The sequence below is a fragment of the Adiantum capillus-veneris genome, chromosome 15 (genome assembly GCF_014529385.1).
Source record: "Adiantum capillus-veneris isolate H3 chromosome 15, ASM1452938v2, whole genome shotgun sequence".
In the NCBI taxonomy this organism is placed as follows: Eukaryota; Viridiplantae; Streptophyta; class Polypodiopsida; order Polypodiales; family Pteridaceae; genus Adiantum; species Adiantum capillus-veneris.
The window spans coordinates 9,154,482-9,171,720 of NC_140945.1; the positions used below are offsets into that span (position 1 = coordinate 9,154,482).

Consider the following 17,239-nt stretch of genomic DNA (forward strand, 5'->3'; position numbering starts at 1 on the left):
GAAAAGGGCATTTTTAGCCAAACTGGAGAAGGATTTATATCAGCTTTTCTTGAGTCAGGACTCACATGAGGCCTGGCGCTTATTTCACGAGCACTCACCGCCTCCGACGATTACTTCTCCTGAGATTTGGGGTCAATATGTAACATCATTATATATGGTATCTGGACAGCCTCCACTACCAGATCCGCTAGAGCCATGCCCTGCTACTAGTACTTTCTTTACTACGGAAATGGTGGAAAAAGCCATTGATAAGATGAAGACAAGAAGAGCATATGATCATGAGGGTCTAGTAGCAGAACATTTGATTCATGCAAGGGATCTACTTTCAGAAGCCTTGCTCGTCTGTTTAATCGGGTCATGTGTGAAGGATTACCTGAATCTTGGAAATTATCTACTATCGTACCTATTTTCAAGTCAGGGGATCCTATGATACCCGGGAACTACCGTACCATTATGGTGGGTCACACATTGAACCGACTGTACGCATCCATTCTGGAACAAAAACTGAGTAGATGGGCAGAGAATGAGGGCATAAGGGCAACAAGACAAGCTGGATTCAGGAGGGGTTATTCCACTCTAGATCATATTCTTACGCTCAGAGCCATTATTGAGGAAGGAAGAGCAAGCGGGAGAAGGATGTATTGTTGCTTTGTGGATTTTCGGAAAGCTTTTGATACAGTACCAAGGGCCAGATTGATGCGCAGGATGCAAGAGTTAAGGGTCCCCAAAGAGATTATCTGAGGGATCATGGCCTTATATGGGTTAGTAACTGGTTATGTACGTACTCCAGAAGGGGATTCCGACATTGTTCATTCCACCGTTGGAGTAAAGCAGGGATGCCCATTGTCCCCTACTTTATTTGGTATGTATATAGATGAGGTATCAGATTACATTGATAGAGAGGGTGACAGAGGTGCTCAACTTCAGGGTCATGGATCCCTTTGTTGTTGTATGCAGATGATATTGTATTGATAGCAGAATCACCAGATGGAATGCAGAGGCAGTTAGATGCATTACATAAATTCGCGGAGGACAGCGGACTGTCGGTGAATTTGGGTAAAACCAAAGTTATGGTGTTTAACACCACACCGCAGTGGGTTAGGAGATCAGCACCTACATTTGCATATGGCCAGGATACAGTAGAGTACACAGATGCATACACATACCTTGGTGTGGTATTTGCAGGACCGAAGTTTACTCTTAAGAAAGCAGCAAAGGCTAGATTGTCAAGAGCCTCTGCGGCCTTGGGAGGGTTGGAGAGGATGTGTTCACAAGTGCAATTTCAGGAACCACGAACAAAACTTTGGCTCTTTGATACTGTGGTGGCTTCGGCTATGCTCTATGGGGTCCAGATTTGGGGACCATCTGTGGATCAGGATAATTGGAAGCCAATGGAGAGACCTTTGGTATCTATGATTTCCCGAATGATTAGAGCTAAGGCCTCCGTACCACACGCAATTATCCGAGCGGAACTAGCTGCCCCTCCGATAGAAATTGAAGCTCTTACCAGATCAGTGTCCTTTATACATGGTTTGTGGGATACAAATAATTGCCGCTATACTAGATTGGCCCTCGAATCCTCTCGACAGTTAGCAATGAAAGGGGATACATCATGCTGGTATGCGCAACTGTCTTCATGGTTTCAGAGACACGGGTTCAGTATGGAAAGATTACCCCCCTACCAATACTCTCTTGAGGCTCCATCACTGGCAATTACACGAACGGAGATTAATAAAATCATCCGTAAGGATCTTATACAGTTGGATACTAAGAGGACATGGGTAGACCCTACACAAGAATTGGGCACGAAGATGGCCGACTACAAAGAAAACTTCCTACAGCTATCTGAAGATGGATTTGTGACTCGCCCGAGCTACATGGATACCCACCTGTGTCATGGTTTGAGATGTGCTATTGGTCAGATTCGTACATCCTCACACCAGCTGGAAATTGAATTTGGCAGACTTAGGGGAATCCCACCTGAGAGCAGAATTTGCAAGTTATGCGGAATGGAGCCGGAGACAGAATTACACTACATATGCCATTGCACCGTATACTATGAGATACGTGGGCGTTTCCATTGCCTATTTAAAGAAGGCTTTGGACCTCTAGATAAAGTCATGCAATACCAAGATCAAAGATGCTTAGGCTTTTACCTACTGGAAATACATCGGCACAGGGATAATCTAATGAGAAGACAAAGAGCACTACAGCCTCAGAGGCAGATCACAGATTTCTTCAGATCGAGAGAAGCGGGAGGGGAAGGAGAAGCAAGAGACCACCAACCAGCACAAAGGAGTACCCACATCCATACCAAAGGCACCCTAATTGACAGGGCGATTGAGCTTAGGAAATCGAAACGACCACGACCGAGATGCAGAAGCACACTTCACCGGAGGAGACTACAACAAAGGATTAGAAGCATTCTAGCCAGACACCCAGAATGCTCCTAAGAAGTTTATTCAATACTTTGTATTTAGTTTTTCACATTTATTTTCACACTTAGTACTTTAGTACTAAGGTACCCAGACTTTGTAACAGATTCACCACTTTTGTATCAGTTTGGTCTCATAGGTCATTCTGGCCTTTTTGAAGACGTTAATATAACATTTCATCTCTCTCTCTCTCTCTCTCTCTCTCTCTCTCTCTCTCTCTCTCTCTCTCTCTCTCTCTCTCTCTCTCTCTCTCTCTCTCTCTCTCTCTCTCTCTCTCTCTCTCTCTCTCTCTCTCTCTCCATGCCCTTCACCCGTGCATGGAGAGCAGGACGGGACTCCTCGAGAGCACTGGCTTTGGTGCTGCAGATGCAGTCCCCGCAGGAGAGAGTCGCTTTCTTTCGAAAGCGAGTCCTGATCCGCACGCTTCCAGGCAGCCCCATCTACATCGACGAGGATCTGACGAGGATGCAGGTCGAGCACCGCCGTACCTGTATGCCTCAGATATTACAGGCAAGGAGAGAGGGCCGAAAGGCCTTCTACAGAGATGGTCGTATTTTTGTGGATGGGCGCCCCATGAAATAGGGGCACGCGGCCTATGGGACGCCGCTGAGACCGGAGATACTTCTCAGAGGAGCAGTGTAGAACTGCAATGGGTCATTGTGGACTCGCCCCGACAGACTGGAGGAGCTTATAGAGGACCACGACTTCCTTTGCATCACTGAGACCCATGAGAGCCCTGAAAGGGGGCTACCAGCCATTGTAGGCTTCAGATGGGAGTCAATCTTTCGAGCTACCACTCGCCGCGGCACTTCACGAGGATCCGGTGGGGTGGCCATATTATTTCGCCGTTCCATCAGCAGTCATATACAGATTGTGAGCCGAGATGAGGAGGCGCGTTTTCTATGGGTACGCCTGGAGATAGACTGCGAGCATTGGGTCTATATCGCCATTTGCTACTTTCCACCACGAGGCTCCTCATATGCAAGCACTGATGGGCACGCACGGGAAGGGGATTCCCCTTATACACCACTCTCAGATGACATACTCCGCTACTCAGCACTCGGAGAGGTCTTCCTTATGGGAGACTTCAACGGGCGCACCCAGACCAGGCAGTGCGAGCTCTATGATATGGACCACCCAGAGATTATGAGCAGTTTAGACCCAGAGGAGATGGGGATTAGCAGACTGTCAGCAGACTCAGGGCAGGATACCACCAGGTACGGCAGTCACCTATTAGAGCTTGGTAGCCGACATCATCTCGTTATTTATAACGGGATGCAGAGGTGGCCAGATTCGAGCGGGCTCACTTGCTTCCCTCACGGGGGGGGAGAGAGTACTGTCAACTACATTCTTGGGAGTCTTCTGGGGGCCCAGCTTCTCCGATCTTCAGTGTTGGGAGACGTCCTATCGGCGCAGACCACACTTTCCTCACTTTCACACTCACCTCCCATTTGTCACACACACCCACCCCACTCACACAGCCACATACCACTATTCATTTTACACACGAGCTCTCTCATGTCTATGCAAACCATCTCTGCACACATCTCCTATCTCTCGACCCACATGCCCCCCTAGAATCACTCACATCAGATCTTACCTCCATGATTCACACATCTGCCATTCAGAGCTTCCCTCACCACACACGCACACATGCACCCCGCACAGGTTCCATGCCACGGAACAGCTGGTATGACGATGATTGCAGAGCATTACGACGTCAGCTCAGAGAGGATGAGGCCCGCGGGGTACTCACAGACCACCAGGCTCAGCGCCAAATGTAGTCTCTCACCCGCCGTAAAAAGCGGGAATGGGAGGAGCAGCAGTACTGGGACTTATATCACTTGCTCATGAGCCGAGATAGTGCAGAGGCATGGAGCCGCATCCGCGAGCGCAGGCCACCGACATCGATCGAGGACCCGAACACATGGTACCGCTATGTATAGGACCTTTACCAGGTACCAGGACAACCACCGATACCCCTGCCACAAGGACTACGCCCCACCACTTCGTCCTTCTTCACATCAGATATGGTAGCTCGAGCCATCCGGCATCTACAGCATGGTAGAGCTCGAGACCAAACCCAGCTACAGGCCGAGCATCTGATTTATGGGAGAGAGACCTTGGCACCTTTCATAGCTCATCTCTTTAACCGCACACTTGTGGAGGGATTTCCAGACTCGTGGACACAGCACATCATTGTACCTATACACAAGTCTAGAGACACCATGGATCCCAACACATACAGGACTATTATGATTGGCCACATGTTGGCCAAGCTCTATGGTGCGGTTTTAGAGAAGGAGCTTAGCACCAGAGCAGAGGCAGCAGGCATCCGAGCTGCAGGACAGGCTGGGTTCCGCCGCACATACTCTACCATCGATCATATCTTCACGCTACGCTACTTGATCGACCACGCACGAGAGAGGAAGAGGAGGCTTTACTGTTGCTTTGTGGACTTTCGCAAAGCATTTGATACGGTGCCACGTGAGCGACTCTTCAGGCGACTACTCTCACTTGGGCTTGAGGAGGACATGATATGGGGCATATATACACTTTATGAGCAAGTATGTGGGCGAGTACGATGTCCAGGAGGCACTACAGAGACCTTGTTTAGCACCATTGGTGTGAAACAAGGATGTCCACTCTCCCATACACTCTTTGGGCTCTACATTGATGAGATAGTGGATTTTATTCAGCATAGAGGAGGTGATGGGGTGGAGATGGGTGGCACCACAGTCCATATACTATTATATGCCGATGATATTGTACTCATATCAGAGTCATCAGAGGTGCTGCGTCAGCATCTACTTGGGCTTGATGACTTTTGTGCGCAGCGAGGATAGACTGACCAGGGGGTACTCCGCACTCGCACAGATGGAGAGACAGTGCCACGAGGCACACTTTCAAGAGCTCCGTACGAAGGGGTGGTTTTTTGACACTTTGGTTACACCGGCTCTTATGTATGGGGCAGCCATATGGGGACCTGGCTTGGCAGACTCAATCCGGCCTTTGATAGAGCGCCCACAGGTACTAATGATCTCCAGGATGATCCGCAGTAAGCCGTCCGTTCCACATGATATAGTCAGAGCAGAGCTAGCAGTCCCACCTATGCTAGTAGAGGCATTGTTTCAGACGGTTTGCTTGTTACATAGATTACAGAGTATGGATAGGGACCGCATTTCCTATCGAGCACTACAGGCATCACAGTCTATGGCACTGGCGGGAGATGCCTCTTCTTGGTATGCACAGACCAGCGAGTGGTTCACTAGACATGGGCTTGATATAGATCGACTACCACCCCTCCAGTATGACATCCATGCACCTACTTATACTCTCACTCATCAAGAGAGGAATAGGATCATCAAGCAGGAGATTTCGCATATTTACATTGAGAGGATATGGATCAGCCCCAGGCAGCCACTACCGACGAAAATGCTCCACTACCATGAGCATTTTCTCCAGATATCAGATCAGGGCTTCATAGACACCCCTCAGTATATGCAGCAGTACATGCCACATCACCTACGGGTAGCCATCGGCCAGCTCCGAGTCTCATCACACCAGCTTGAGATTGAGCGGGGCAGAGCCAGAGGCATACCACGAGAGAACCGGACTTGCCCAATGTGTCAGACAGAGGTGGAGCCGGAGGAGCACTTCATGCTACGATGCCCAGCTTACTCAGAGCTTAGACAGAGATTTGGGATTGAGGGCACTCTCCAGACATGCATGAGGAGGAGAGACCAGACTCATGTGGGCCATTTCATCACAGGAGCACTCCACATACGTGAGGAGTCTACACGACCAGGACCACATGACACTGGAGGTGTTCAGCAGACGATCACTCAGTTTTTCCAGAGAATGACTTCAGGGGATCCCACACCGCCGACGACGACTGGGCTGACACTCGAGCAGGCAGAGGCACAGCGAGCACGACGCCAACCCCGGGAGTCAGGATACCGACGGCCCCGTCTATACCAGCAGGATATACTGAGGATCCGTACACTTCATGAGCTGGAGAGGGCCCGCTCTACCACACATTGGAGCACCCACTTACATCGGGTTTTTCAACCCCTCCCCCCCATGTACCACTTTTTATACCCATCACCCATTACACACTACTAGCCAGCTCTGATACGGGTATGCCCTCACACTTTTACTTTCACTCAGCACGAGGTAGTCATTTTCTGCTGTGACAGAGCTACATCCACAGCCATGTATTCATATGGTCGGTATCTGCGGTGCCAGAGCCATATATACCCATACCACCACACATTAGCATCATACCACCACACTGCACATCCCGGTTCTAGATTAGCTTTCATTTCAGCATTTTATTTTAAGTATTTTCTTTTCCAGACACCCGGACTACCACTAGGTGTACATTGATTTGTCTCATAGGCCGACTTCGGCCTTTAGAAGACGTAAATAAAGCTCTCTCTCTCTCTCTCTCTCTCTCTCTCTCTCTCTCTCTCTCTCTCTCTCTCTCTCTCTCTCTCTCTCATGTAGGAGTAGTATTTTGTTCCACTTCTAGTTCTTTTCTAGTTCTTTTGTACCCAGACATGGTATTAGATTCACTATTTTGTAATTGATTGGTCTCATAGGTCATTTTGGCTTTTTGAAGATGTTAATATAACATTTCATTTCATTTCATTTCTCTCTCTCTCTCTCTCTCTCTCTCTCTCTCTCTCTCTCTCTCTCTCTCTCTCTCTCTCTCTCTCTCTCTCTCTCTCTCTCTCTCTGACCAATTGACTTTTTGGTCTCATAGGTCATTTTGGCCTTTTGAAGACGTTAATATAACATTTCATCTCATCTCTCCCTCTCTCTCTCTCTCTCCCTCTCTCATGGGTTTACTGAACTAGTTTTTATCCTATGTTTGTTTTTGCATGCATAATGGAGGGCGATTACACTCAATTACAATTCCTTCAAGAGGGGGGTATGTCACAAAGTGATGACGTGGCATGACGTTAAGGACTGACTCCGGAGTTCAGACAAAGAGGGGTCAAATCCCTAGTGAAAGATGCAAAAGAAGTTTACCAACTTTCAAGTCTTGCCGAGTGGCCCAATTTAAAATGTCCAGTTTCTACCAACTTATGGGACCCTATTGGATGGGGCCTAAGGGACACGAGATTAAAAAACCTTGCCTGGAAGGATGATGGCATGGTAGTTGTACGAACGTCCGCGTTTTAAGCTGTTGACGTGGCAAGCCGTACGGATTTCCGCAAATCGCGTTGGCAGCTTCTAGCTCTAGCTTTTGGGTCCACATGCTTTTAAACTTGAAGCTTTTCATGTATACTGCTCTTGGAAGGCCCGGGGCATACAAATTGATCACCGTACTATCACGATTGGACACACAATAGCCAGATTATATGCATCCATCATTGAGTAGGAGTTGAGGAGATGGGCAGAAAGAGAGGGCATTCGAGCACCAGGCCAAGCTGGTTTCAAGAGGGGTTTCTCCACCCAAGATTAAATTCTCTCACTACGAGCTATGATTATAGAGGAAAGATTTCGTGGGAGGAGGATTTATTGTAGCTTTGTGGATTTTCGCAAAGCTTTTGGTACAATTGCGAGGGGCAGATTGATGTGCAGACTCCAGGAGCTGGGAGCGCCGGTAGCGCTCATATGGGGGATCATGGCCTTGTACACGACGAGTGCGTACGCCCTAGGGGATGTCAGCGATTATTCACTCCACCATTGGGGTGAAAGAGAGCTGCCCACTATCCCCCACTCTCTTGGCATGTATGTGGATGAGGCTTCAGACTACATGGAGAGGGAGGGTGGCAAAGGAGCATAGTTGGCGGGGATATGGATACCCCTATTGTTGTATGTTGTATCTCAAAAATGTACGATTGATATGGGGAACACACATGTATGCATTATGCGGGACAGGGATGTATGTGTGATGTGGACATAGTGGACATAGTGGGTTGACTTGGCAGAAGTGCAGTTGTATTTTTATTTTTGATGGAGGTCATGACTGCTTCGCCGGTATGTAAGCCCCATCCGAAGGCAACCTTTGTGCTTACAAACAAGCGGATTACACAAATGGAGAGGGAGATGAAAGACTGGAAAGCAGATATGGAGGGATGGTGGAAAGAAAAGGCCAACCTTCTTCAAATGTTTCTCAACGAAGGCGCAAAGTGGAAGAAAGAGAAAGAAGACCTGCACGCAGAGCTACAAGCACTTAAGGCGGACTCCAAAGCACTTAAAGAAGAGGTCTCACCTCTCAAGCAAGAACTTGCTGATAGAGCGAGCAGTGGACTAGAGGAGGGGGGATTCCAGCCTTCGGTAGTAGAGGAAATCAAGGTCATCAAAGTACGGATGATCAAAGAGGAGGAGAAACAAAAGATGGTAAAGACGTCTTCGTGGATGGATGTGATCATGAAGACGCAAAAGAAGGCGGATGAGGCCGAGAAGTGGATAGAAGTCATTAAGAAAGGCAAAGGGAAAGAAACCACATCTGTCCCCACTCCTACAATCATCAACATGACTCTAGAGGAAGAACAACGAAGGAAAACTAGAGCTTTGCATATAAGAGTAACCGGTCTAAAAGATCGAGATGAGGTGGAAGGGGAAGTTGAAGAACTTCTCCGCATGATGGGTAGTGAGGCTACTCATACAAAGGCATGGAGGGTGGGGAAGAAGACACAAGGCAATGGGGAGACTTCAAAAGGGAGAGCTCTAATCATCGGATGTTTCCCATCCATGGAGGCAAAGAAGGACTTCTTGAAGAAGTGTCCTACACTAAAGAAAACGGGCATATTTCTTGGAGATGACCTCACTCTCACACAGCTTGCGCATATGAAAGAGGTAATGCCAGAGATTCAAGCGGCAAGGGAGAAGGGAAAGACGGCCTTCTACAGAGATGGCCGGGTTGTGATTGTAGAGCAGCGCTCCACATGACGGTGCGAGACCCATGGGACCACCCTCAAAGTTGCCACGTGGAATTGTAATGGATCTATGCGACTTGATGTGGGCGCCTTTGAGGATAGTTTTAGGGGAAGAGACATCGTCTTCTACTCTGAGACACATCAGGCCCCTGGCAAGTCTATGCCTCACATTAGTGGATATAGATGGGAGACTACCTATAGACAGGAGACACGATCAGAGCGCAGAGGGCGAGGATCAGGAGGAGTGGTAGTGTTATTCAGGGAGGAGTTGCAACCATTGATACATATAGCCCGCAAAGATGAGCAAGCTAGGTACATGTGGGTGAGACTGAGAGCAGAGACAGACAGATATCTTTACATTGCTATTTTCTACTTTCCCCCAAGCACGTCAGTGTATGCACCACCCAGAGGATAGTCCCCTTTCTCTATTTTGGATGATGACATATGGGAGTTCTCTAGAGATGGTGACATCATCATTCTAGGGGATTTCAACGCTAGGACTGCCCATCATCAAACAGTATTTAATGATACTTCAGAGGAGATGCTGAGAGAGCTGGATGCTGCAGAGACAGGCCTATCCAGACTATCACAAGATGGAGAACACAGTGAGTATGGACGACACTTGATAGACATGGGGACGGCACATGGATTGGCCATCTTGAATGGCCTACAGAGATTTCCCGCTTCAGGGGGTTTTACATGCTTTCCACACAGACATGGAGCCAGCACAGTGGATTATATCATGGCACAACCGAGCCTCATCTCTAGTATCCAGGATCTCACGGTTGGACCCAAACCTGTTGGTGTGCCAGTGGATCATGCTCGTGTCAATGACCATCTCTTTTCAGTTTAGTGTAGCACACAGGCTACGGACAGCAGCCCCTACTCGCTACACCTTCACGCGGGAGACAGACTCTGTAAACATAGATAGGATCTACAGACGCCTATGCACAGAGGAGCCAGGGAGACCTCTGGAGGAGCTTACTACTATATTGACACAGACACTACATGATGCAGCAGCAGAGGCATACCCACATACCCAGCCTAAGCAGAGACGCCGTTCGGGGAGCTGAGGAATGCCGGGACACTAGAGCTAGACTTCAGAGGGAGGTGCTTTTGGGGGACATCACTCACAGACAGTCACACATTGACTTCCGACGCCTAGTGCGGCGGAAGAAGAGGGCATTTTTGGCTCAGCTAGAGCAAGATCTATATCAGTTGTTCTTGAGTCAGGACTCACGTGAGGCATGACGCCTCTTTCAGGAGCACTCTCCCCCCCTCCCCCCCCCGCCATCACTTCTACAGAGGACTGGGGCCAGTACGCATCATCTCTGTACACAGTTCCTGAGCAGCCCCCCCTTCCCGCCCCGCCCGATCCATGCCCACACACATGTGCTTTTTTCACCGCAGAGATGGTGAGGAAGGCCATTGACAGGATGAGGATTGGGAGAGCATACGATCATGATGGTTTAGTGGCTGAGCATTTCACGCATGCCAGAGATCTACTAGCAGTGATGTTTAACCGTGCCATGTGTGAGGGCTTGCTGGATACTTGGAGCCTATCTACTATTGTACCTATCTTCAAGTCACGAGACCCTATGGAGCCTGGGAATTATCGCACTATCATGATTGGACACACATTGGCACGGTTGTACGCATTTATTCTTGAGCAGCAGCTAAGTAGATGGGCAGAGAGGGAGGGGATACGCGCAGCCGGGCAGGCAGGGTTCAGGAGGGGTTTTTCTACTCTTGACCATATCAGAGGATTCGGATCACTTTGGCTCGACATGCACGACGCCCGGTCAGACTACTAACCATGGAGGAGATTGATGAGATCCGCTAGCGACCGATGCTGGATCTCTTGTGATCTAGCTATCCCAGCTAGCTGCTTAGTTCACACCTAGTAGTTTAGGATTCCATAGTATTTTATTGTGACATTTGTCATTTCATTTTTGTCATACTCTTACTTTGTATCAGATCCACCACATTGTAACTTTCTCGTCTCATAGGTCACTTTGGCCTTTTGAAGACGTTAATATAACATTTCATTTCTCTCTCTCTCTCTCTCTCTCTCTCTCTCTCTCTCTCTCTCTCTCTCTCTCTCTCTCTCTCTCTCAGGGAGGCCTTTTGAAGACGTTAATATAACATTTCATTTCATTTCATTTTTCTCTCTCACGGAGGGAGGCCACTAGACTTATAAGACAGGATTTGTTTTAGTTGCATACCCAGAGGACATGGATACACAGCCTATACAAGAGCTGGACACGAAGATGACTACATATAGAGAGCATTCTCTCCAGCTCGCAAAGGATGGGTTCTTATCTAGACCTGTGCACTCACTCGTCCCACGGATTACGATGTGCTTTCAGACAGATTCGAACATCATCACATCAGTTGGAGATTGAGACTGGCTGATATCGAGGCATTTCAGCTGGGGTCAGGTTGTGTCAGTTGTGTCAGAGAGAACTAAACACAAAGCTTCACTATATATGCCATTGTACAACATACTATGAGATACGTGGCCACTTTCAAAGTTTCACTACCTCTTTAGAGAGGGTTTTGGGTCTCTATCTAGAGTTATGAGATATCGGGATCAAAGATGCCTTGGCCTCTATCCACTGGAGATTCAACAATATGGAGCAGGGTTACTGAGAGAGAGAGAGAGAGAGAGAGAGAGAGAGAGAGAGAGAGAGAGATGAAATGAAATGTTATATTAACGTCTTCAAAGTTCAAACGGCCAAAGTGATCAAAAAGTTACAATGTGGTGGATCTGATACAAAGTCAGAGTAACAAAAAATGACAAAATAAAATATTATAGAATCCTCAACCGCTAGGTGTGAGCTAAGCAGCTATGTGGGATGGCTAAATCACAAAAGATCCAGCTTCGGTCGTTGGCGGATCTCATCAATGTCCTCCATGGTCAATAGCTTGACCGGGCGTCGTGCATGTCAGGCCAAAGTGATCCGAATCCTCTGATGCAACCTCCATCGATGCTGTGTAGTCCTCCGCAGTCGTGGGCGTCTGGATCTCCCTAGCTCAATCGCTCGGTCGATCAGTGTGCCTCTGGTGTGAGACGACGAGCTCTCCTGTGGTAGTAGCTCCTCCAGGTGCCCGATGTCTGCTCTAAAGAAGTCTGTGATCCTTCTCTGAGACTGGCACTCTCTGTGTGTCTGCACAACTCAAGCAAAAACAGACCCAAGCATCTCTGATCCTTGTACCGCATGACTATGGAGAGTGGTCCGAAACCCTCTCTAAACAAACAGTGGAAGCGGCCACATATCTCGTAGTAGACGGGGCAGTGGCATGTGTAGTGCAACACTGTCTCAGGCTCCATGTCACACAGGAGGCATTCCTGGCCTCTGCCGGTACTCCACTGTATCTCCCAGTCTCGATCCGCAGTTGGTGTGAACATGTGCGTATCTGGCCAATAGCACATCGTATCCCATGAGACAAGTGGGTGTCCATGTGTCTGGGCCTCGTCACAAAACGGTCCTCTGTAAGCTAGAGAAGATGCTCTCTGTAGAAAGCCATCTTCGTGCCCAACTCCTGTGCTGACTGTATCCATGTCCTCCTGGTGTCTAGCTAAGTCACGTCCTGGCGGATGAGCCTGGTGATCTCGGATTGTGTAAGAGTCAGAGAGGGTGCATCCAGTGAGTATTGGAAGGGGGGCAATCTGTCTATGCTGAACCCATGCGCCTGGAACCATGACGTCATCTCCCCATACCAGCATGCTATATCTCCCTGCATGGCTAACTGTCGAGAGGACTCAAGTGCAAGGCAGGCATATCTGCCTTTGGGAAGTTCCCACATGCGGTGTATGAAGGAGACGGATCTGGTGAGCGCCTCCAATACTAGTGGGGGGGCAGCTAGCTCTGCCCGGATAATGGCACGTGGCACCGAAGCCTTGGCTCTAATGAGCCACGAGATCATAGAGACTAGTGGCTTCTCCATGTCCCCCCATCCATCAGTGCGACCTGTCCTCCCGTGATGGTCCAATGAAGGTCCCCAAATCTCAGCTCCATAAAGTAATGCAGAAGCCACCAAAGTATCAAAGAGCCAGAGCTTCGTCCGAGGCTCCTGAAACTGAACATGTGAACACATCCTCTCCAATCTGCCCAATGTTGCATGGGCTCTGGTCAGTCTCTGCTGCTCTCCTCAATGAAAATGATGGTCCACTAAAAACCACTCCAAGGTAAGTGTAAGCATTTGTATACTCCACCGTCTCCTAACCGTACGTGAATGCGGGCGCTGACCTCCTGACCCACTGTGCGGTGGTATTAAATACCATGACCTTGGTTTTACCAAGGTTGACACCACTTTCATGGGCTAACCTATGCAAAGCATCCAAGTGACCCTGCATCCCCTCCAGAGAGTCGGAGATCAACACAATATCTTCAGCATATAACAATAGTGGAATCCATGTCCCTGCCAGCTGGGCACCTCTATCACCATCTCTCTCAATGTAGTCAGAAACCTCATCCACATACATACCAAATAGAGTAGGGAAGAGCAGGCAGCCCTGCTTCACCCCAATAGTGGAGTGAACCGTTGTAGATAGGCCCTCTGAGGTGCGTACATGCCCCACTACTGACCTGTATAATGCCATGACTCCCCAAATGAGCTCTGCGGGTACTCCCATCTCCTGTAATCTGCGCATCAATCTAGCTCTGGGTGTTGTGGCAAATGCTTTGCGGAAGTCCACAAAGCTACAATAGATCCGTCTCCGATGTGATCTGCCCTCCTCAATGATGGCTCTGAGTGTCAAGATATGGTCAAGAGTAGAAAAACCTCTCCTGAACCCTACCTGCCTGGCTGCACGTATCCCCTCCCTCTCTGCCTATCTACTCAGCTGCTGCTCAAGAATGGATGCGTACAACCATGCCAATGTGTATCCGATCATGATAATGCGATAATTCCTAGGCTCCATAGGGTCTCCTGACTTGAAGATAGGTACAATAGTAGATAGGCTCCAAGTATCAGGCAAGCCCTCACACATGGCACAGTTATACATAACTGCTAGAAGCTCTGCTGGTAGATCTCTGGCATGCATGAAGTGCTCAGCCACTAAGCCATCATGATCATATGCTCTCCCAGTCTTCATCTTGTCAATGGCCTTCCTCACCACAGCGGTGAAAAAAGCACACGTGTGGGGACATGGATCGGGGGGTCGAGAAGGAGCAGCTGTCCAGGAACTGTGTATAGAGATGACGCATACTAGCCCCATGCCTCTATAGAGGTAATGGCAGGGGGAGGGGAGTGCTCATGAAAGAGCCTCCATGCCTCCCGTGAGTCCTGACTCAAGAATAGCTGGTATAGGTCCTGCTCTACGCGAGCCAAAAATGCCCTCTTCTTCCGCCGCACTAGGTGTCAAAAGTCAATCTGTGACTGTCTGTGAATGATGTCCCCCAAAAGCACCTCCCTCTGAAGTCTAGCTCTAGTCTCGCGGCACTTCTCATTATACCAGCTGTTTTGGGGCATGCTCCCAGAACGGCGTCTCTACTCAGGCTGGGTGTGTGGGTATGCCTCTGCTACTGCATCATGTAATGTCTGTGTCATATAGTAGTCAGCTCCTCTAGAGGTCGCCCTGGCTCTTCTATACACAGGCATATGTAGATCCCATCTATGTATACACAGTCTGTCTCACGCATGAAAGTGTAGCGAGTAGTGGCTACTACCTGTGGCCTCTGTGCTACACTGTGTTGGGTTAAAGGCCTAAATAACCCTCTTTTGTACATTTTTATACTTTGTCCAGGTTGAATATGAACCTGGACACATTTTTTAAAGTCACTTATACTAAAAGTGGGAAAACCCAAAACTCGCTTATTGAGTTTTCCCCAAAAATGTGAGCTCTCTCTAACTCCCTGCTTCGATCCCTAGCGCTTCCTCTCTGCTGCACTCCGCCTCCTGCTTCTTGCCCCAATCCTACACTACATCGCGACGCGCACCTACCGGTACCTTCTGCTTCGCGCTTTCAATTGGTATCAGAGCCCTAGGGTTTCAAAACAGCACTGCGCAGTCTGCTGGACAGCGAGTTAAAATTGCTCTCCCGCGATCAATTTCACTTCTAGAGTCGAAAAGGTCACCAAAACTGCCAAAACAACCGAAAACAGATTGTTTTTAGGTCAAAACAGGTGATTTACAGGTTATAGCAGGTCAAAACAGCAATACGCAGGTGTACCAAAGTTGTGGGATCACATGTATTGATGTTTGTCGCGACAAATTGAGTGAAAAGCTGAGTACAGGTGCTTGAAATTGCACTTTTCAGCAGAAATTTCAGATTTGGACAGTTTCATGTAAAGAAATTGTGGTCTATCGTATGCAAAGTCTTGTGGTTGCTCCTATTTGCTGAAATTTTCAGCCTATTGCATCTCCCTTGTACACACACTTGTAGTTGAATTAAAATGGCTTCTTCCTCTTCCGCATCTGACACTAAAAGTTTGATGGAAATCAAACGGTTCGATGGTCAAGGCTTCGACCTCTGGCAAGAACGCATGCAAGGTATCCTTTTCTTAAAGCATTATGAAGATGCATTGGAAGAGAATAAGCCGCCAGGTTTGTCTGACGAAGAGTGGGCCAGGTTGAATAAGAAGGCTATGGCCTACATCAAAATAGCTATCAATGATGACATTTGGACGGAGGACATCAAGCGTTTGGACTCTGCTTATGCAATATGGCAAAAACTAAAGTCCAATTATGAAAACCCCACGCCTGTGAACCAGGTGCATTTGATGCGAAAGTTGGTGAATATGCAGCTTGATGACTCGAAGTCAGCTTCTGAGCATTTGAGTGCTTTTACAGGTGTGTTGAGTCAGTTGCAGGACAGTGGGCTTCAGCAATTCGATGATAAGCTGAAAGCTATTTTCTTGCTTATGACATTGCAAGATACTTGGGAAACCTTGGTTGTCTCTTTGAGCAACAGTCCCACCCTCACGTATGACGGTGTGAGAGGGTCTATTCTCAATGAAGAGATTAGACGCAAGTCTAATGGGGAAGGTGGCAGTTCTGCCTACAATGCAAGAGGTAGAAATCAAAAGCGTGATACGGGCAACAGGACTCAAACTAGAAGTAAGAGCAAGATAAAGGATAAGGATGTCACTTGTTATCAATGTGGCAGAAAGGGTCACAAGAAACCCGATTGCAGGTATTTCAAGAAAGAGCAGGAAAGGAAGAAGGAAACGCAAGATAAGAAGAAGAAAGATGAGAAGAAAGGGGAAAAATCAGCAGGTGGTTCCTCTAGGGATGCTGAGAAAGCAAATATATCCTCTAGTGTGGTCATTGAGGAGTTGTCAGACATTGAGGAAATCTTGGTTGCGGCTTCATGCCCCTCAAATTTGGTGATAGCTAATGCAGAAGACATGCTTATCTCGAAGAAAGATGTCATTAATGCATTGCTCAATGCTAATGATGGCCTATCCCAGTCATGGATAGTGGATTCTGGTGCTTCATTTCATGTGACTCCATCTTTGGAGTGTTTTGCTACATATACTGCAGGCAATTATGGCAAGGTGTACCTTGGTGATAATTTTGCTTGCAATATTGAGGGAATGGGTACTATGCGTTTGGCTCTTAACAATGATAAAGAGCTTGTGTTGAATGATGTCAGGTTTGTACCAGGCATTAAGAAAATTTTGGCCAGTTAGATGCACATGGTTATACTACCATCTTTGCTAGGGGCTCATGGAAGTTGCTTAAGGGCTCTATGCTTGTTGCAAAAGGGCCTAAAAGAGGTACTTTGTACTATCTTCGATGCAAAGCTTTACCTGACAAGTTTCTTGTTGTTGCTGAAGTTGCTTCACACACGGAATTGTGGCATAAGAGACTTGGCCATATGAGCCAAAAGGGTATTGATGTGCTTTCCTTTTTTAAGAGGGTTGATATAAAAGGCAAAAACTTGGATTTTTGTAACGATTG

The 17,239-nt window shown here is 48.0% G+C and overlaps 1 protein-coding gene across 11 annotated transcripts in view; it reads right to left on the bottom strand.

Annotated features, from left to right (window-relative positions):
- LOC147440239 (amino acid transporter AVT1C-like) overlaps window positions 1–17,239 on the bottom strand; it is an 84,132-nt gene that overhangs the window by 2,295 nt on the left and 64,598 nt on the right. The window lies entirely within an intron of this gene.